Genomic DNA, 22,554 nt, shown 5'->3' with positions numbered 1-22,554 from the left:
CGATATAGTTGGAATAACGGAAACATGGCTTGATGATAAGTGCGATTGGGCGGTGAATTTACAAGGTTACAATCTCTTCAGAAGAGATTGTGGAAACCAGAAATGGGGAGGGGTATGTCTGTACATCAATTGTAACTAATGCCAAGGCTACGGGAGGATATAGGGGCAGGAGATGAACATGTGGAATCTCTATGGGTAGAAATACAGCGAGAAAAAAAATAACAAAATCCTGATAGGGATTTTCTATAGACCACCAAAAGCAACAGAAGAAACTGAAACCTTACTATTAAGACAGATAGAAGAGGTGTCAATCCGCAATGAAGTAATTATCATGAGGACTTTAATTATCCAGATATAATATGGGAAGACGAAACCTGCAAATCTCACAGGGGGGATAAGTTCTTGAGAACAATTGTTGTTCTCAAGGAGAACAACAGTATAACCCTTCACCAGTATGGGTTCATGAGGGGTCGATCATGTCAGACCAATCTGATCAGCTTCTACAATGAAGTAAGTTTTAGGCTGGACCTGGGAGAGCCTATTGATCTCGTATATCTGGACTGATATATAAAATGAGACCGCTCGGACTGGGTGAAAACGTGTATCTGGGTAAAGAACTGGCTCAGAGATAGAAAGCAGAGGGTAGTAATAAACGGTCCATACTCTGATTGGGCCACTGTCGCTAGCGGGGTGCCACAGGGCTCAGTACTAGGTCCCATTCTGTTCAATATATTTATCAACGACCTGATAGAGGGGCTGCACAGTAAAATATCAATATTTGCAGATGACACAAAAATATACAAGATAATTAATACAACAGAGGACAATGTGCGGCTACAAACAGACCTAGATAAGCTGGGGGCTTGGGCAGAAAAATGGTAAATGAAGTTCAATGTTGATAAATGTAAGGTTCTGCATATGGGCAGGAGAAATGGATGTCACCAATATACACTAAATGGGGTACCGCTAAGGAAAAGTGATATGGAAAAAGACCTGGGGGTACTAGTGGACTGCAGACTTACCTGGAGCAATCAATGCCAGTGAGCTGCTGCAAAGGCAAATAAAGTCTTGGGGTGCATTAAAAGAGGTGTAGGGGCGAGGGACGAGAACATTATTCTTCCACTATATAAGGCACTTGTCAGGCCTCACATGGAATACTGCGCACAGTTCTGGTCACCGGTGCTCAGGAAAGATGTTACAGTGCTGGAGGGGGTTCAAAGAAGGGCAACTAAACTAATACATGGAATGACGGGACTGGAATACCCAGAGAGGCATCAAAACTGGGATTATTTACTCTGGAAAAAAGACAGCTAAGGGGCAATCAAATAACTATGTATAAATACATGAGGGGACAATACAAGGATCTCTCCCATGATCTGTTTATACCAAGGACTGCGACGGTAACAAGAGGGCATCCGCTACGTCTAGAAGAAAGCAGGTTTCATCACCAACACAGAAAAGGGGTTCTTTACTGTAAGAGCAGTGAGACTGTGGAACTCTCTGCCTGAGGACGTGGTGATGGCAAAATCCATAAAGGAGTTTAAGAGGGGACTAGACGTCTTTCTAGAGCGGAAGGATATATCAATTTTAGGTGACCAGCGGGTTGTTGAGCCGGGTCTAACAGACAGGTAGGAACTGTTAGGGATTGATCCAGGGAACAGTCTGAATGCCATTAGGGAGTCGGGAAGGAATTTTTTCCCCGAAAGGGCTAATTGGCTTCTGCCCCTTGGGGTTTTTGCCTTGCTCTGGATCAACAAGGAGATTGAAACAGGCTGAACTAGATGGACATTGTCTTCATTCTGCCTAACATACTATGTTACTATGTAGTCTCCGTCTTCTGTGGAAACATCTAGCAGTGCTGTCGACACCTGAATATCAGAAACTGCTCGGACGACCAGTTTTCAAGTTGTCCTGGACACTACTAGTTTTCTTAAACTTCTAAGGCCGCCTGCAGACGGCCGGGTCGGATCCTGCTGTGAGAATTCTCGCAGCGGGACCCGACCCGAGCCCCTGCAGGGACCAGCGCGGCACTCACCTGCTCCCGCGGCTCCGGCTCTGTATTATGTTATTATAGATATGGAAAAAGGAGGGTGATTTAAACTTTTATTACTTTTCTTTTTAAAAAATTGTGAAACTATTACAATTTGGTATTGGCATAATCGTACTGTCCTGTAGAATTACTTTAATATATCATTAATACTGCTCAGAGAATGCAGTGAAAAATAAAAATAAAAAACATGCCAGAATTACAGATTTAGTTAATTTTGCCACTAGAAAAAATGGAATAAAATACGATCAAAATTTTACATGTTCCTAAAAAATAGATAACTGAAGACTGGAGTTCATCCAAAAAAAAACCTCCTGGCAATGGAAAAAAAAAATAATACGGCTCTTGGAATGTGGCGACACAAAAGGAAACCTTTAAAAAAGAAATGTTTTAAGTGTACAAAAATAGCAAAACATAAAAAACTGTATGAACTTGGTATTGCCGGAATCGTATTTATTCTGCACGTTGAACGAAGTAAAAATGAAAGAAAAAAACTAATGGCAGAATTTCTTTTTTTCCCCAATCTCCCTACAATTTATTTTACAAAAGTTATGCAATACATTATACCCCAAAATGATGTCTTGTCCCACAAAAAAAGAAGCCCTCACATGGCCGTGTCAATAGAAAAATGAAAAAGTTATGGCTCTTGGAATGCGACTGAAAAATTAGTGAAAACTAAAGGATTGGCCCATTTAAAAAACCTGACCTGGTGGTTCTGACAGGGTGGTAAGAAACCCGCCACTCAAGGGGTTAAAGGGGTTGTCCAAGAAATTTGAAAAATAAGGGTTCCTCCATGGCAGGAAATAATACATAAGCTTATACGATCAGAAAAGCATGCAAGTGAAAACTCCCCTGTCCATTTGTCAGCGTTTCCGGACTGATAAGAATTTCCCGGATCGACTGGTCACTATGGATGAGACCTGGATTTATTTGTATGACCCTGAAACCAAGGAGCAGTCAAAAGAGTGGAGGCACAGTGGTTCTCCTCACCCAAAGAAGTTCAGCCACTAAGGTGATGGCGTCTGTGTTCTGGGATAAGGAGAGCGTGCTGCTAGTGGACGACCTTCACAATGGTTCCACCATTAATGCGAGGTATTACATTGAACTTTTGGACCAATTGAAGGCAGCTCTGAAGGCCAAAAGGCGCGGGAAGCTGTCCAAATGAATCTTATTCCTACAAGACAACGCCTCCGCTCACAATGCACAAGCGACCACAGCAAACTTCTCTGTGGGGTTGCTATTACTACTGGGGCCACTGTGGGGGTCGCTATTACTACTAGGGCCACTGTGGGCATCACTATTACTACTGAGGCCACCCTGGGGGTCGCTATTACTACTGGGGCCACCCTGGGGGTCGCTATTACTACTGGGGCCACTGTGGGGTTCACTATTACTAATTGGGCCACTATGGCGTACCCTGTTACTACTGGGACCACTAGGGGGGTCAATATTATTACTAGGAACACTATGAGAATCACTGTTACTACTGGGGCCATTGTAAGGGACACTATTACTACTGTGACCACAATAGGGATCTCTATTAGGGCTCATTCACACAGGCGTACTATGCGTATTTGCGCAATCAAAAATCGCTTATGCCAACGTATGTGGGTGCGCAAAAAAGACTGCAGATGGGCCCACTGAAATGGTGCACAAATATGCAGTGAATCAACAGGTTTCCGGCGCATTCACCATGTATTTGCGCAGCCCATTCACTTCAATGGCCTATTGCGGTGCAACAAAATAGGTCATGCTGTGTGACAATATACATCATGTGAATAAACTCATTGACATCAATGGCTTCTATTCACTGCATATTATGTACGCAAATACGCTTGTGTGAACAGGCCCTTACTGTACCGTCTTACAATTACTATTGGCCCCTTGAAGGTCACCACAAGGGCTTTTACCCACTAGCGTTTTGTTAACGCTGCGATATCGCTGCATTTTTTTTACTGCAAATGTCAATGGGACTTTCTAATGTTAAAATCGCACAAAAAACGCAGAAGCGCAAAATAGCGATTTTTGTACGATGCGATTTAAACATTACAAAAGTCCCATTGACATGTGCACAAGTGTCCAATTGACACATCTAACGATTTTACCCATGTGGCGGTTTTATGACCCGATTTTTTTTTCTGGCCTACTTTTGAAGCATTTTTGTCATCCCATATAGAGCTATTTTTTATACCTTTTTTACTGAAATGTTTTTCATTTTGTTATCTTATCAGAGGTCAGTAATGTGGGCAGAAGAATGAACAACTCGTTTTGTCTCTGCTAATACTAGCTGATTTAATCAATAATCAAATAGAAATGAAGACCAAATGGATGGAGAAATACAAATGAAGACCATAAAGTTTATATTAATACATGAAGACTGTTTATAATTCCTGTAGAGATGAAATGATGGCTCATGTATACAGTATATAGCACATATAAGTGAATGCTATTGGTCAGTTATCAGTCACATGACCAGCGGCATGCGGGCAGTTTGAATCTTGAGTGGCAGTTGGCAGTCCAGGTGACAGTTGTCAGAGACTGGATGCACAGCAGCTTTATGCAGCAGCGATCAAAAATGGAGGAGATTGTAAGAGGAGAGAAGCGGAGAAGAGACGTCATTGATTCATCGGAAGATGAGGAGACGTCTCTGAAGAAGAGCCATGGGAGGAAGAGGAGGATTGGCTCAGGACAGAACATCTGGCAGGAGAAACATCATGGAGACCAGAGAGGAGGAGGATGTGGAGAAGCGGAGGTGATCCTTATCTTGGACTCAAGTGAGGAGGAGAACCCTGCAATCAAGAAAGAAGAGGAAAAGAAAGAAGACCCCCGGGACTCAGGTAGAGGAATACAGATTGGGGGCATGGAGAGCCATAACACCTATAGATGCACATACACAGACACAACTAACTACAAGGGGAAGCTGCTTTACCACACTGTTACTTATAGACTGGCTTTTCTTATCTAAAGCCCTGTCAGTTTACTATTTGATACATTTGCCAGTTACAGGCTTTTGATACACAGTTGCACTTTTGGCATTTTTCAAAAGGGGAAAGCAAAAACAGGGCCTTGGTTTAGCAGTAGAGAATAATTTAATTTGCATTTCTGGTGCGCGAACAGTCAAAGATGGACCAAATTTATTAAGACGCGTTCACTTACTAATAAATCTGGTACATCTTTTTACAGCTCACTGCTGCTAAAGATGGCAGAAGATGGGCAGAAGATGCCAGTCTTCAGGAAATTCCACCAAAATGTTGTGCTTGTTCTCAGTATCAGTGAAGCCAGAAGATATTACATGGCTGATGAGTATGGGGTGAATATGTTCATGGCAATGGTCCCTAATGAAAACTCATATGAAGCCATGAAAAATCTTGTCAGCACTGTTTTTTTTTTATTATTTAGATTTTTATTGGAAAAATTAAAAAAGAGTTTTTTCTGAACCTTAACCTTTTTTTACTGTTTTAAAAATGTTATCAAACCTTTTTCTATATTTCATATAGCCCCACAGGGTACTCGAACTTATGATCACTTCAGTATTGCAGTATAGAGTAACAGTCTCCATGTTGCAATGCTAGCCCATTGGTACTAATGATTGCATTCCATGGGGTGGGGAGACGATAGGGTGGCCTTCTTTTGGTTGACTGTTTAGGTGCGTGGTCAACTTTGGTAATTAACTATTTAGATGCTGCAATCAAAGTTGAATGTGGGTCTAAACAGTTGGTGATGGTTGACAGCTGTCCAAAACAGCTGATAGCTGGCAGGTATGGCGCACACTTGGCTTCTGGTCCCGCTTTATACATCCTTCATGATTGCATGGCATATATTTAAGGATATTTAAGGGTTAAGGATTCATCAAATGTAAAAGAGAAAGACCTGTGGAACAAAGTATGTGTCCTCATCAGTAAAATGTATTATGTATTTTATCAAACATTTCTCAGTATAAACCTAAGGGAGTATTCAGACGTCCGTATATCGGCCAGGTTTTTACGCTCGAATCGATATACGCTGTCCCTCGCTGCAGGGGGAGGAGGCAGAGTGCACTGAGCTCCCGCCCCCTTTCCACCTGCTCTCCACCCCTCGCCACAGTTTGCAATGGAAGGGCTGGACGGGGAAGAGATAAGTTCCCCCCTGTCCCGCCCCCTCCCATTGCAAATAGTGGCGAGGGGTGGAAAGAGGGTGGAAAAGGGGTGAGAGTTCAGTGCATTGCTCCAGGCCCGCCTCCTACCCCTGGAGAAAGGGTCAGTGTATATCGGCCAGGCATGAAGACCCGGGCGATATACGGACATCTGAATAAGCCCTTGAACTGGCACTTTATCCCCAATAATCCGGGTTTACAATGCTTCTACATCAGTGATATTATTATTGTAGCTACCTGCAAATTTCCCCCCAAATTCTCCTCATCGTGACTCTTGTATAGCAGATTTTCCATTAATCTTAATGTGTCCCTTTTCTGTTCCTTGTAGGACACATCGGTGCTCGGCCACCCCACCCCGGCGGCACAACCTCGGATGACATCAGTAGACTCACTTTCCATCATGTGCTCGGCCGGGGTAGCTTCGGACAGGTTAGACATATTGTGCTGGACAAAAATATCAGCTACTGCTTCTGAGGGCTTAAACACACAGGCGCATGCAGAAATACGCTCGCCGCTACCGAGAGCCTTTACCCATGAACCAGTGGAAAGTTTTCTACTTTACCCTTAATTTCGTGCTATTGCGCATGGTTTAAAAAAAGCAGAAAGGTAGGTTCTGTCCTGTTTTCTATGTGTGAGAAAGATCAGGCAAGACCTATCTGTTCTCGTATGTAGTAATATCGGCGAGAATCATGCTAATTAAAGGTAAACTATTGAAATGAAGGTTTAGTTTCTTCTGGTTTTGCGGCCGTCACGCTCGTCTGTTTGAGCTCCAAGACTCTGCTGCCTACATTCACCCGTCTGGATATTTCGTATTATTTACTGATGACTATCCCCAGGATAGGTTATCAATATCAGATCAGTGGGGTCTGTTGCTTGGACTCTCCACCGATCAGTTGATTGAAGAGGGCATGCACTCAGGTGAGCGCTGCAGCCTCTTCCCCGGCCAGTGATATTATCTTTATCGGTCACATGGCCTGGGAACAAATCAGTCCCATTCAATGGAATGGGACTGAGCTGCAATACCAAGAAAAGCCAATAAACCAAGTATGGCACTGTGCTTGATATGGACTGAAATGACAGCCACGCTCACCCAAAACGAAATCCTCCTACACTTCCTCTGTCTGATTTGTCTTATTGTTCTTATATAGCTTTCTCAGTGCCGTGTATGATCAGTAAGTTAGTGTACCCTAGTGACGGGTCATACCTTCAGTACCTCTTTAAGGGTGTCTTCACTTACTCCATTTTTGCTGCAGGCTTTCTGATCCAGGTTTTTAATGCAGATTCTCTACTGGCCTTTATATTTGAAAGGTTGAAATCCGCCATCACAACCAGCAGCCTAGACGGACTTTGGATTTAGAGCCGGCATGTATTTCAAATACTCTGCAGATTCTGTGCGGAAATTCTCTATTTCATATGGATGAGATTTTTGAATATCTTCCACATCATTTGCGCTGTAAAGGCGCCCCACAGCTGCGGTTTTATAACACTGCGATATCGCTGCGTTTTCTAATGCGATTGTCAATGGGACTTTCTAATGTTAAAAACGCATCGCACAAAAATCACAAAGCACAAACCTGCGATGCGTTTTTAACATTAGAAAGTCCCACTGACAATCGCATTAGAAAACGCAGCGACATCGCAGCATTATAAAAACACAAGAGAGTAGGAGCCCTAAAGTAAAATATACCGCTGAGATTCTGCAGCCTCTATGGCATGACTGTGGGCACCCGTAGGGGGGACACCCACTTGCTATGCAATCGCCTTGCGATGTAAGAGAGAGTGAAAACGCATGATGATGAAACCAATGATTTTCAACGGTTTCATTCTCATTTACGATGTTTTCACTGTAATCTCGCATCGCAAAGAAGAATCTGCGATATCGCCCATTGTTTTCAATGGGGCCAGTGGCAGCAGCGCTAGCCCCATCGAAAACATAGGGAGAACATTCTGCTCCCCTGACACAGCTGTGACAGCTATGGCAGGGGATTCCTTCGCCCCCGCAGGGACCGCAGTTCATGATGCTTTCCCATTTCTTTCAATGGGGCCAGCACTGCTGCGGCCGCATTGAAAGCAGTAGGTTTGCAGTGATGATTTTTTGGGGGAGGGGCTTGAAATATAAGCCCTTTCCTGATAATCATAGCAAGCTCTCGAAAAAAATAAAAAAAAGATTAACTCACCTAGAAGAGCCGCCTGGCTCTTCTCTCCAGTCCCAGCAGTCTTCTTCTCCCCGCCTCCAGAAAGTGCTGCCTCTGATTTGCTGAGCGCTCAGCCAATCAGAGGCAGTACTCAGCTGTCATTCAATAATAGCTGGGCACTGCCTCTGATTGGCCACGGACAGCTCTTCTAGGTGAGTTAACCTTCTTTTTTTTTAACTTTTTTTGACAGTTTACTGTTAAAATGGGTCAATTCCTGCATGACACTACTATATATGCTAAAATTGCGGCAGTTTGCAGTCAGAAATATGTTTTGCTCCCAAAAATGTATTCTGTATCATTTACTAATATAAAATAATTAGTCAACAGTCCAAATAATGATAATAAAACAAAAAATGGGGGCAAAATAAAAAATATATATCCATGTAGTTGTATTTGTGCTACAAATATTCCAAAACAATTGCATATGTATATATACAGATTCCAAGACCAACCCCCTAAGCAAATACAGACCACCTTAAATCCCTTAAATATACACCCCCTAAATAGATACAAATTCCTTGAGACCCCTAAACTAATTGAAACCACAGACCAGATCTCCTAAAAGAATATTCCCACATCAGCAATCCTATTTCAGCATGTTCTAAGGGCGATCATGGATTCCACAATTAGAATCCATCCATGTGCCACCCCCCCATACACCCCCCCCCCCCACACACCCTTACTGTTGCTACATTCATAATGACCCATATAAAGGAGTATGAATTCAGGGGGATATTTCGGTTACAAATCGTTGGCCCATAAAGCACCCATGAAGATCTCTTATTTACAGGATTCCTTGTTTAATTGTTTGTTTGATACATTTGTTTTGACACTTCTGTATATTTTTTGTTATAGGTCTCCTCTCTGTGTTCCCCCTCAGGTTAACTATTTGGGGGCTGCCTCTTTGGGATCCCGTTGGTAATACTCCTTGACCGCTGGAGTTCTGGCTTCTTTCTGGCCCTACTTTCTCACGTCTTGGAATCATTGGTGGATTGTCCGTTGGACTGATGGAACTTCGTGATCTTGACCTTTATGGGCTCTGAAGAAAATTCCTTGGTCTAAATTGGACTGTTCAGATTTGCACTATGACTGTCCTCAGGACTTTTAGATCTTTTGCCTAAGATCATGTCTGGACTCTACTTTGCTCTGTGGGGCGAGGCGGTGGGGTGGGGGGTGGGGGGGTGTAGGGGGCGGGGATTAAATTGTGAGTAAATATTTTTTTTCTCTGCTGTCTTGGCCTCCCATTTGTATTATCTTGTTTTGCGTGACTTTTCTTGTATTTAGTCATCTCTGGTCCCTCTTTAAATGTTTTGGCATGTTAGTTTTTTGGCGATGTGTATCTATGTAATTTGGACTGTGTGATGTAAGTGACTCCTAATGCCGACGCCGTGCTCTTATAATGTAATCTCTCTTGAGGGTATGGTTTTGACATGATTACCTAGGGTCTTATAGAGTTTTATTAGCATCTTTGTGGTGTTCAAGCATATTTCATCTTTGCGGGTTGGATTTGAGAAGCACTATTAGGGCGGTTTCACACGGCCGTATGCGCAACTACGCTCGCCGCCATGGGGAAATGATCTTGTTTTTCCACTGTACAATAACTTAATATGACATGGTACCTTACCCATGTGATAATTATACTATATGCATGTTCAACTATCCTCATATTGAATGATTGGCACCCACATTTTGTATGCATTTAGTATGACACACATATTGCATATTGACTCGCACCAATAAGTAATACTCACAGGGATTTATTGAAAATGGCATTATGTTTGCACAATATAATGGTTTGACATATTGTGAAGAGCTTAAAAAAAAAGAAGAATTGCAGATTTTATTAATTACAATTCTAGAAAAAGCGTAAGAAAAAGTGATTATCTTTCCCAAAAATGAGATAAATGAAGACTGAGGGCTCAGTCAGACGGGCGTTTGATTGCTGCGCATTGTTTTGCGCAAAACCCAAATGCACAAATATTTGCGTGACCAAAGCGGGCATCACACTGAGAAAATGCACTTGGCTGCATTTATGCACACCTAAAGTGCGCTGCCCGCTATCCCCTGCTGCAGCTGTGACAGCTGCAGCAGGGGATTCCTTGGATGCTGTCACATCCAGGGGTTTCACATTGTGGTCAATGGGGTCAGCGGCAGCAGCAGCAGACCCAGCCCCATGACATACAGAGAAGATGGCAGTCCTGTGACAGCTGTGGCCGAGGATTTGTTCATCCTCGCAGGGAGTCCCCTCATCACTGAACACTGTGACGGCATTGGGATAGCATTGTGGTCCTCTGCCACAGCTGTCACAGTGTTCAGTGATGATGATGAAATCCTCAGCCACAGCTGTCACAGCTATAACAGAGGATCGCGATCTTCTCTGTATGTCAGTGGGGCCGCCGCTGGCCTCATTGGCCACAGGTGAAACCCCTGGATACATCATTCAAGAGTTTCACATCCAAAAAATCCTGAATACTGTAGTTATTTGCGTTTTAAGATCCGCTGCCCTAGATTTACCGCTGCACATTTTTGTGCGCTGGTAAAAATCAGACATGTGACCGCTGCCATTGAAAAGCATTGGTTCTAATAGATGCAGATCGCAAATGCAAATAAGATGTGCAGCAAAATACGCCGTCTGACTGAGCCCTAAAGATCCTCTGCAAAAGAATAAGCTCTCATAGAGCTCGGTTGGTGGTAAAATAAAAACACTATGGCTCTTGGGAGGTGACGACAGAAACGTGAAAGACTTTATACTGTACAAATATAGCAAAACACAAAAAATTCTGGTATCGCCAGAATCGTGCGGACCCAGAGAATAATGTATCACAATATTTATTCTGCATGCTTGACCTGACAAGTGAAATCCAAAAGACAATGGTGAAATGTCTGATTTTTTTCTCAACCCTCCCCCAAAAAATGTTAATAAAAGTTATATAATACATGTATGCAAAAAACAAGCCCTAGTACGGCTATGGGGATGGAGAAATTTGAATGTTATGGCTCTAGGAATGGGCAATGAAAAAAATTGGAAATGGTTTGTCATTATAGCTTTAAGGGGACTCGTCACTAAAGGGGTTTTCTGCACTTTTTAAACTGATGACCCATTCTATGGATAGTTCATCATAAGTTAAATGGTTGTAGGCCGAGCGCTGGCTTGAAATCAATGGCACCACGCTGCTCCTACATTTCATGTTCCGAGATCAGACTTCCTCCTCTGACCAGTGATCACAACATCCAGCCTACTATACCGGACAGTGGGCCGGACGATCAGCTGATGGACAGGGGTCCAGATCAGCAGATGCCCATCCATCAACTATGGTACTGATGTCCTATCTAGGGAAAAGGTCATCAGTCAAAAAAGAACAGAAAACCCCTTAGGGAATGAATACAAATATCAGATCAGACCCTACTTAGTACAAACCCTAGACCAGAACTGACTTAATACAGTCTATAGGACCCATTTAAAGAGTAATGATAAGGAAATATTACAATGGTAGACATGGACCATGTGGTCTTCTGTGTTTCTATACAGACCACCAGACTAGCCGTCACCCCTCCCCTGCTTTATTCTGACATCACACAGACCTTATACAGACCTGAATACAAGCCCCGGACCGGTCGTTATTTTCTTCTCTCCTTCTTTGCACTTCATTTCACTTGCCAGCAATGCCCAACAATGAAGAGGGGTGCAGAGGGAGAGAGGCGAGTGTAATTCATAGGTTCGGTGCCCGGGTGATTTGCCTTCTCTTCCTAGATTCTCCCGAACATTTCAGGCCAGTTGGTAAGTATTAATATACACCTACCACTGCAATGGTTCTATATGAATCACACTACAACATATCTATAAAGTGTGGTTGGCATTCCTGACATGAACATGCCAGTGTGATTTCTCTTGACTATTTCTGGTTTACCCATTTTTCCACTAATATTTATAACTAGAGATGAGCGGTTACGTCTGCGGACATCCCTTCCCCTTCACAAGTCTGGAACTTACATTCCTGCTGGTCTGGATCCTGATCCGTCAGTGTAGAAGCCGCCTTCTCCTCTCCACCTCCTTCCTGCACTCTACCTGAAGTGATGGGAGGCGTTTCCAAAGAAAAACGCCTCGGGTCCTTGGTTGAATCACACGCTGATAAGTGCGATATCAGTCTGGGTTTCATGACTTGATATCGCGCTCAGCTGTGTATAAGAAGCCTGAGAGAGCAGCGCCCCCTACCAGCAGGTTACAAAGAGATTTATGCTGCACCTGCTAGTCGGACATTCAGGGGAAAGGGAAGACACAGAAGGGACATCAGTAGTTTGTTGCACTGCAGAGGGGACACCAGTAGTCTGTAGGGACACACTGAGGGCACAGCGGTACTTTCTGGGGCCACAGAGGAGACACCAATACTATGGAGAGATAGTGAGAGCTAGTGGTAGGATGGGGAGTGTGCAGGGATGAATCTTGGAAAGAAGAAATCTTAGTGGAATTCTGGACCCAGACAAAGAACAAAAACCAAAGCAGAAGTCATCAATCAGAGGAGATGTCACATGTGATCACTGGAGGTAACAGCACTGTAATCACTATCACAGTGTAGAATCTAACGTCTCTATGATGTGATTGTATTAGAGGTATACTAGAGCTGAGCCGCTGTTATAGATATGCTGTCCCTAATTTAATTCTGAGTTCTGCTGTGGGGCCCTGTGAGTTCAATGTATGCCCCTCTTTACAAAAGTAGTAAAACATTAGGACTGTATAAATTTGGTATTGCTCTAATCATGCTGAGCCGGAGTATAATGTTCTCAAGGGATTTATGCTGCATAGTAAAGTCAGTAAAAACAAAACCCAAAAAACAATGCTGACATTTCTAGGTCTCACCCCCCAAAAATATATGAATAAAAAGTTATACAGACATAATATAAACCCCAAACTCCTGCTATGCAGTAAATACAGCTAATGACTTGGCCTGCTGGCAGTGCCGGAAGCAGACAGCGCTGTCCATAATACAGAGGCCTGGGTTGGTACTGCAGGCAAAGCTCCCATTGAATTCACTGTCTGCAGTACCAACCCAGGCTGCTACAATGTTCACAGCGCTATCTGCTCTTCTACTAATAGTAAAACTCTCCAACAACCCTTTTAAGGGGTTAACAAATATTTGTATTATAGCACACGTATTATATTGAGAATGCCACCACAAATGGGGCTGAAATATGGATTGGACTATTGGACGGACTGACTTTCACATGTATATATGGCATTAGGATGTGCCTGCACACGGCATATACAGTACCTGGAATGTGAAACAGGTTGTGCAGTGGAATCACAGGTGCATCCACACTGTATACAGTACATTAAAGGGGTTGTCCCGCGGCAGCAAGTGGGTCTATACACTTCTGTATGGCCATATTAATGCACTTTGTAATGTACATTGTGCATTAATTATGAGCCATACAGAAGTTATAAGAAGTTTTTCACTTACCTGCTCCGTTGCTAGCATCCTCGTTTCCATGGAGCCGACTAATTTTCGCCGTCTAATGGCCAAATTAGCCGCGCTTGCGCAGTCCGGGTCTTTTTCTTTTCTGAATGGGGCTCCGTGTAGCTCCGTGTAGCTCCGCCCCGTCACGTGCCGATTCCAGCCAATCAGGAGGCTGGAATCGGCAATGGACCGCACAGAAGCCCTGCGGTCCACCGAGGGAGAGGATCCCGGCGGCCATCTTCAGCAGGTAAGTAAGAAGTCACCGGAGCGCGGGGATTCAGGTAAGCACTCTCCGGTGTTCTTTTTTTAACCCCTGCATCGGGGTTGTCTCGCGCCGAACGGGGGGGGGATCTTGAAAAAAAAAAACCCGTTTTGGCGCGGGACAACCCCTTTAAGTGGGTGAAAACTGGAGAAAGGTCACAGATTTCTGAAACATGAGGATTGAAAATCCACAACATGCACATTTTTCCATATGGATTTTTATCTGTGGATTGTTACAGTAATTACTTCATTCAGATGATATTCAAGGGGGATCATAGCCTTATCCATCACGTATATCTAATCGTATATATAATGTATACGATGCATCAGAGAAGAGCGCAAAACACTGAAGTGATGTGTTCAGGCTCTTCTGCTTTATTGTTCTGATGCAAGAGGTTCTATACTTTGGCTTCTCCAACGGTCCACAATGTAAAGTCCAGAGCGCGTGCGATACTTCTAATATAGTAGAATCCTACAAGAGGCTGATGATGACAAAGCTGCATGATCATTGTGTGAGACCCTGTTAGTAAGATGGAACTACAATGCGTCTTCTCCTCACATGTTTCTTGCTCTGCACACAGCATTAATATTACTACATAACATGTAATTCCCTACTGTTACACAGATCTCCATCCAGATGCATTGTACTGTAGATTGCTATGGAGCTGCGCTGAAGAATCCGCACTGCAAACCTGCACTGTGAATCCAACCTTCAGATTAGTTTTGGATTTTTGCTCTATTTGTCCTCTTCATAAATGACTATTTTTCTAGGTGGTGCTGGCAGAAGACAACTCTACTCGGCAGAAGTTTGCTGTGAAAGTCATCGCCAAGAGAAGCCTGCTTACCGAAGGAGAGGACCGCGTGATGGTGGAGCGGCGGGTGCTACAACTTGCATCTGGCAGCCCCTTTCTTCTACATGGACAATTTGCTTTCCAGACAAAGGTACATTTATGACTACTTCCAAATGAACAAATACCAGTATATGTACCTGATGCTGTAGTGATACAAAGTATCTGTGAGCTGTGCCACAGTAAGACATTTCCATACACCGAGATCTTGGGCTGACATAGCAATAGTCACAATGGGCCCCACTTTACACTCAGGGGCCGTTAAATATACAATACCTTTATTATAATGAATGCCCGCTATTGAGTTTGTAGGTGTACAATGCTGTGCTTATTAATGTCCTAGTATATCAGTACAGGGATATGGGAGCCGTGAGTCTATGGATGTCGAGGTGAACAACAGTAACAAGCACAACCGAAAATACCAAAACTGGGTGCTACACATGTGCAAGAACTCTAATCAAAGTTCTAGAGACACAAATTGAACCACTTAAAACCTAATACAAACATAGAAGCAAACCACAGGGGTATGTGCAAACATCGGGGAGTCAATCTGCTGATTTTCACTGCGGACGTCACTCATTGCCTTGAATGAAATCCACAATGAAGATCCATCCCTTTCCTGTGACCGATGACGCATGCTGCATGACTATCCTCCACTGCAGGTTGTTTCCATTGTTAGTGAATGGGGTTTGTTAAAAGCCCTCTCATTTACATTGTACTGCACATTGTTGGGGAATGTCGGTGCACATTCTGTAGCTGAAACTCCACAGCGTCTGAACTCACCAGCCGTCACGTTGGTTCAGCAAGTACGGCAGTGATTGGCTGACAGCAGTGCTCGCTGGCTAATCAGAGCCATCGCTTCCTGGAGGCGGGATTTATGAACGCTGCAAACAGGAAGTGACAGGATCTGTCAGCGGCCAAGGAGTGCAGGAAGCCTAGCGGAGCTACGGAACTTTGCAGACCATCGGGAGGAACCCGGACCATGGCAACTAGCTTAGTATTAATAAGACATTCCCCGAAAAGAAAACCCTGTGCCTCTTTTGGGGCAAACATTATTATAAGACAGGGTCTTATTTTCAGAGCATCATGGTATTGAATAGTTACTATTTGCAACCAGGCTCCTAAGCTGGGGGTCTTCAGACCCCCCTTTCTACAATACAGGCTGCTCTCATTGGAATTAGTTTGTAACTGTCTCTCACATAGCATGCTGAATGGCAGCTTGTGTCACTTGAAATTAAAGGGGTTGCCCAGTTACTGAACAACTCCTCTTCAATAAGACCCCCTGTATTAAAACAATAAATTGTGATATACTTACCCCTCTGCAGCCCCTGGGATCCAGCCCTGGAGCCCGCTGCATTCCCGGTGATGGTTGTGACAGATGATGTCACAGGAAACCACATGACAACTGCAGCCAATGAAAGATCAGTACAGTTTGGTTGCCATAAAAGAAATTAAATTAATATCCCTCTGGTGCCAAGGATTTTGAAAATTTAATATTCCAGGTTAAAAGTAGTAAAACGTAATAAAAACTATATAAGCTTGCTAATCGCCATAATCGTACCGACCCACAGAATAACGTTGTGTCACAGTGAGATCTGCAGGATAATGGCATCAGTGCGTTTTATCATTTCACCACACTTACTAATGTAAAAATGTTCCCATACATTATATAGTAGACTAAATGATACCATTAAAAACACAACTCGTCTCGCAACATAAGAAGCCCTCATATGGCGAAAAAAATGTATGTAATGAGAATAGGGATGAAGAAGTGAGAATAAAAATATGAAAAGTGTCCGGTCCTTCAGGGGTTAAAGGAAAAGGGTTTTGTGTAAAAAATATGTGAATGTAGGCAAACGGTTTGTAAATAGTCTCTGGATGCCACCGCGACTGAGATGGCGTCTTCTCTATGATGCAAACATGAAAACCTTATATGTAGATTATTAGTGAAACTAGATGGAGAACGGCTGCTGTATGAGGTATAAGCTACACCTCTCCTGTGTCTGGGGCCGGGCTGCAGCCTTATTATCACCAGTACTGAGCTTACTGATCCATCATACATGTAACTGTCCCATCCCCCCGTCGTCATATAGTCTACATCTATGATGGAGAAATAACTGAGAATGGCCTCCGTATAACATAGTATGTGAGGCTGAAGGAAGACAATGTCCATCTAGGTCAGCCTTGTTGATCCAGAGGAAGGCAAATAATCCCAAGAGGCAGAAGCCAATTAGCCCTTTCGGGGGGAAAATCCCTTCCCGACTCCATAATGGCGGTCAGAATAATCCCTGGATCAACCTCTGATAGTTCCTGTCTGTATAGAATGAAGACGCTGCAATCATTTGGTAACTTGATCCTAGACATTCACATTCTTGTATCGCTCTTCTGTATGGCAGGACCTGGTGCTGCTCGGAATGGAGTACATCAACTGCGGAGACTTCGATGAACTTCTACAGCGGAAGGGGTGTCTCGACAGCCCCTGTGCACGGTAATGTAGTCGTAAGCTAATAAACATCTCCCTGTAGGTTATACATATAGAGGACAGTACATGAGTGAAGTTACCCTTACACGGGGCAATTATCGCTGGAAGCAGCAAATTCAGGCAATAGCCGTCCCGTGTACTGGGTATGGAGCGAGAAATCGATCACTGGTCAGAGTCACTTAGCAGAACTAAAAACCAAGCGACTATCGGCCGTGTAAACAGGCAATCGTTCTACAATGCATGACTGCCTGTTTACTGTGAATGTAGGCGGCGGGTCAGCATGATCTTCAACCACTCAGCCTCCATTCACAGAACGACTATCACTGCTTGTGAAGCACAGGGGCGATAGTTGGGCGGCTCTTCATGGAATGGCTGTTGGGCGCTTATGTAACCTATAGTAGTGCTGTGTAAAGGAACCTTTAGATTGTTAGCCTTACTGCCCACATACAAGCTCCAATGATGGACTCCATTCATTAAGGGACTGTACATAGAATAGAGTGTTATACTCAGAAGCTGCAGCTATACTCTCCATCTATAGGATGTTAGCAGGGGCGTAGCTAAAGGCTCATGGGCCCGGGTGCAAAAGTTAATCTTGGGGCCACCCAACTTCTCTTAACTCCCTAATGCAGAGGTGTAACTTAAAGCTCCTGGGCCCCAATGTAAAACCTGTAACAGGGCCCCCAAATATAATGCTTTATTCATAGTACTGGACTCCCTATATGGAGAAGAGAATATATAGTTACGTCAGTGGATGTTAGTACTGAAACACTTTGTTAAAAGACTTTTATCCAATTCTAGGCTTATTACTCTCTATATGGTCTGAACCTGTAGATCATGGATCTCACATTGTAATAGCAGCATCTCTTATACATAACTCTAAGTCACACAGTGCTTGCATAGGACTGCACCTAAAGCAGGGAAATGGCTGTTCTTGTATATCGGCACTGTTTGGCGGCCATTAATCTGCAAAAAGAAAAAAAAAAATAGTTCCATGCTCCACCGCATGTAACATTATATTGCATTGCTCCGGTGGATGATATATCTTGTCAAGGCTCTATAGGGTGTCGCACAGAGAGCCCACTGATCTATAACACAAACACATATGGCGCTGCCCTGTGCAGGAGTCCTTATCCCCATGTTTGTAGTATGCAGAATAAGATAGGATTAGAGAACATGTAGCATGAAGAATGAGATGTGTGATCCCTGCAGTCTATAGTAATAACCTCACATGGTGGATATTCTGCTCTTCTGTACTATGTGGTTTTTAGAGCTTTCTGTCAGCCTCCAGATACTAATTCTCTTCTCTCCCCTTCGTGCCAGTTTCTACGCAGCGGAACTTGTATGCGGTATCCAACACCTGCATGCGAAGGGCATCGTCCACCGGTAAATATATTCTTGTCTTTTTTAGGTGGAATGGACTCAGGCCGGGTCTGTAATCCCAGATTATATTATAGTAGATGGTTTGGAATCTGATATAAAACATACTTAGATATATTAGTTCTGGATGTTTGTGCCCACATTAGGTAACATCTTCATATATTTATACAGTAAATCAGCTAATGGGACAGATTCCCTCTTAGCAGTATGAATGGGAATAAACCATTGTTTCCTCTACTTCACAGAGATCTCAAGCCGGATAACATCCTGGTGACTTCAGCGGGCCATCTAAAGATCGCCGACTTCGGGTTGGCCATCGAGGACATCTATGGAGACCGCACAGCCTCCGGATATGCTGGAACACCGGGCTTCATGGCTCCTGAGATGCTGAGCGGGGAGGAGTACAATGCTGCCATCGACTGGTATGCCTTAGGTATCATTCTTAATATCATGGTTACCAGCAGGTCCAAGTACCATCGAGGACGATTTAATGCCTCCAACATCGAGGCGAAGAACATCATCAAGAAGGTGAATATATTCTCTATGTAATACATGTTATACTAGACCAGGACAGTAATAATAGTTCAAATTACTAGATTGTATTTTTTCATTTTTAGCTCCTCCGGGAAGATCCTACGACGCGCTTAGGGGTCCACGGTGACATCAGAGCCCAGAGGTTTTTCCAGCATATCAATTGGGACTTGGTAGAAGCCCTGCGGATGCGACCACCACACATCCCTGTACCAGTAAGTATAAGCAGAAATTGTATTGGTTCAGCTTGGTATGTTCTAACGTCATAGTAGTACTAATAGGAGATGGCTAAGCCTCACTATGGTGCTAGACGTGGGCTGTAGCCCTAATATCACCTTTATGAGCTTCCTTGGTGTATATACTGTATATGTCTATGCCTCACTATGGTGCTAGACATGGGCTGTAGGCCTAATATCACCTTTATGAGCTTCCTTGGTGTATATACTGTATATGTCTATGCCTCACTATGGTGCTAGACGTGGGCTGTAGCCCTAATATCACCTTTATGAGCTTCCTTGGTGTATATACTGTATATGTCTAAGCCTCACTATGGTGCTAGACGTGGGCTGTAGCCCTAATATCACCTTTATGAACTTCCTTGGTGTATATACTGTATATGTCTAAGCCTCACTATGGTGCTAGACATGGGCTGTAGCCCTAATATCACCTTTATGAGCTTCCTTGGTGTATATACTGTATATGTCTATGCCTCACTATGGTGCTAGACGTGGGCTGTAGCCCTAATATCACCTTTATGAGCTTCCTTGGTGTATATACTGTATATGTCTAAGCCTCACTATGGTGCTAGACGTGGGCTGTAGCCCTAATATCACCTTTATGAGCTTCCTTGGTGTATATACTGTATATGTCTATGCCTCACTATGGTGCTAGACGTGGGCTGTAGCCCTAATATCACCTTTATGCACTTCCTTGGTCTATATACTGTATATGTCTAAGCCTCACTATGGTGCTAGACGTGGGCTGTAGCCCTAATATCACCTTTATGAGCTTCCTTGGACTATATACTGTATATGTCTAAGCCTCACTATGGTGCTAGATGTGGGCTGTAGCCCTAATATCACCTTTATGAGCTTCCTTGGTCTATATACTGTATATGTCTATGCCTCACTATGGTGCTAGACGTGGGCTGTAGCCCTAATATCACCTTTATGAGCTTCTTTGGACTATATACTGTATATGTCTATGCCTCACTATGGTGCTAGACGTGGGCTGTAGCCCTAATATCACCTTTATGAGCTTCCTTGGTCTATATACTGTATATGTCTATGCCTCACTATGGTGCTAGACGTGGGCTGTAGCCCTAATATCACCTTTATGAGCTTCTTTGGACTATATACTGTATATGTCTATGCCTCACTATGGTGCTAGACGTGGGCTGTAGCCCTAATATCACCTTTATGAGCTTCCTTGGTCTATATACTGTATATGTCTATGACTCACTATGGTGCTAGACGTGGGCTGTAGCCCTAATATCACCTTTATGAGCTTCCTTGGTCTATATACTGTATATGTCTATGCCTCACTATGGTGCTAGACGTGGGCTGTAGCCCTAATATCACCTTTATGAGCTTCCTTGGTGTATATACTGTATATGTCTATGCCTCACTATGGTGCTAGACATGGGCTGTAGCCCTAATATCACCTTTATGAGCTTCTTTGGACTATATACTGTATATGTCTATGCCTCACTATGGTGCTAGACGTGGGCTATAGCCCTAATATCACCTTTATGAGCTTCCTTGGTGTATATACTGTATATGTCTATGCCTCACTATGGTGCTAGACATGGGCTGTAGCCCTAATATCACCTTTATGAGCTTCCTTGGTGTATATACTGTATATGTCTAAGCCTCACTATGGTGCTAGACGTGGGCTGTAGCCCTAATATCACCTTTATGAGCTTCCTTGGTCTATATACTGTATATGTCTAAGCCTCACTATGGTGCTAGACATGGGCTGTAGCCCTAATATCACCTTTATGAGCTTCCTGGGTCTATATACTGTATATGTCTATGCCTCACTATGGTGCTAGACGTGGGCTGTAGCACTAATATCACCTTTATGAGCTTCCTTGGTGTATATACTATATATGTCTATGCCTCACTATGGTGCTAGACGTGGGCTGTAGCCCTAATATCACCTTTATGAGCTTCCTTGGTCTATATACTGTATATGTCTAAGCCTCACTATGGTGCTAGACATGGGCTGTAGCCCTAATATCACCTTTATGAGCTTCCTTGGTCTATATACTGTATATGTCTATGCCTCACTATGGTGCTAGACGTGGGCTGTAGCCCTAATATCACCTTTATGAGCTTCCTTGTCAGCGAGAACATGCGCCAGAGCTGCACAGCAGCAGAGAGGTGATGTGTGTGTATATATATATATATATATATATATATATATATATATATATACATACACTTTTTTTTTTACAGCAGCTTCTGTTTCAAGCCCTTCCCCGAAAGTCACTGTGGGGGTTGACTGCATCACATTGCTTTCAATGGGGCCAGCGGCAGTAGCAACGGCCCCATTGAAAGCAATGGGATGGCATCATGGTACTTTGCCACAGCTGTGACAGCTTCATCCCCACAGGGAGTCCCCTTGTCACTGAACACTGTGACAGTGCTCTCACAGTGTTCAGTGATAAGGGGACTCTCCGTGGGGAATCTTTCTGCATCGCACGGACCCACCCAGGGCACGGATGTCCTATCTTTTACAAGTATGAGTATTTTGCGCCTGTAAAAGACGGACATGTGAACAAATCATAGGGAGCCACTGGCTCTATCAGACATGCCTTTTTTTGTGCACATAGGCGCAAGCAAAAAAAAACGCTCGTCTGACTTTGCCCTTAGGGTGATGAATTTTTATACAGGAATTAGTTTGTTTTTTTGAACTGTAATCCAGTGCTGTCATGAGAAGTTATCATACCAGCTAAATCCCTATGCTTCCTCTTCTTATAGTCAAACAACATCCGGCGAGGCTCCCGACCATTTAATCTCGAGAGGATGGAGGCAGCAGAAGCCCACCACTCGGCCATATCGGCAGACCACCAGGCCTTATTCACAGGGTTTTCATTTGTCAGCACTAACTGGAAAACCCTGGACAGCACACCGGCTCTTTAAGATCATCAGAGCAAGATCTCATAAGCCCCAAGAAGACCATCCAGAGAAGAAGACCATCAAGAGAAGCAGAAGAACACCGATG

Source organism: Eleutherodactylus coqui, chromosome 7 (genome assembly GCF_035609145.1).
Source record: "Eleutherodactylus coqui strain aEleCoq1 chromosome 7, aEleCoq1.hap1, whole genome shotgun sequence".
NCBI lineage: Eukaryota > Metazoa > Chordata > Amphibia > Anura > Eleutherodactylidae > Eleutherodactylus > Eleutherodactylus coqui.
This window is presented reverse-complemented; position numbering follows the sequence as displayed.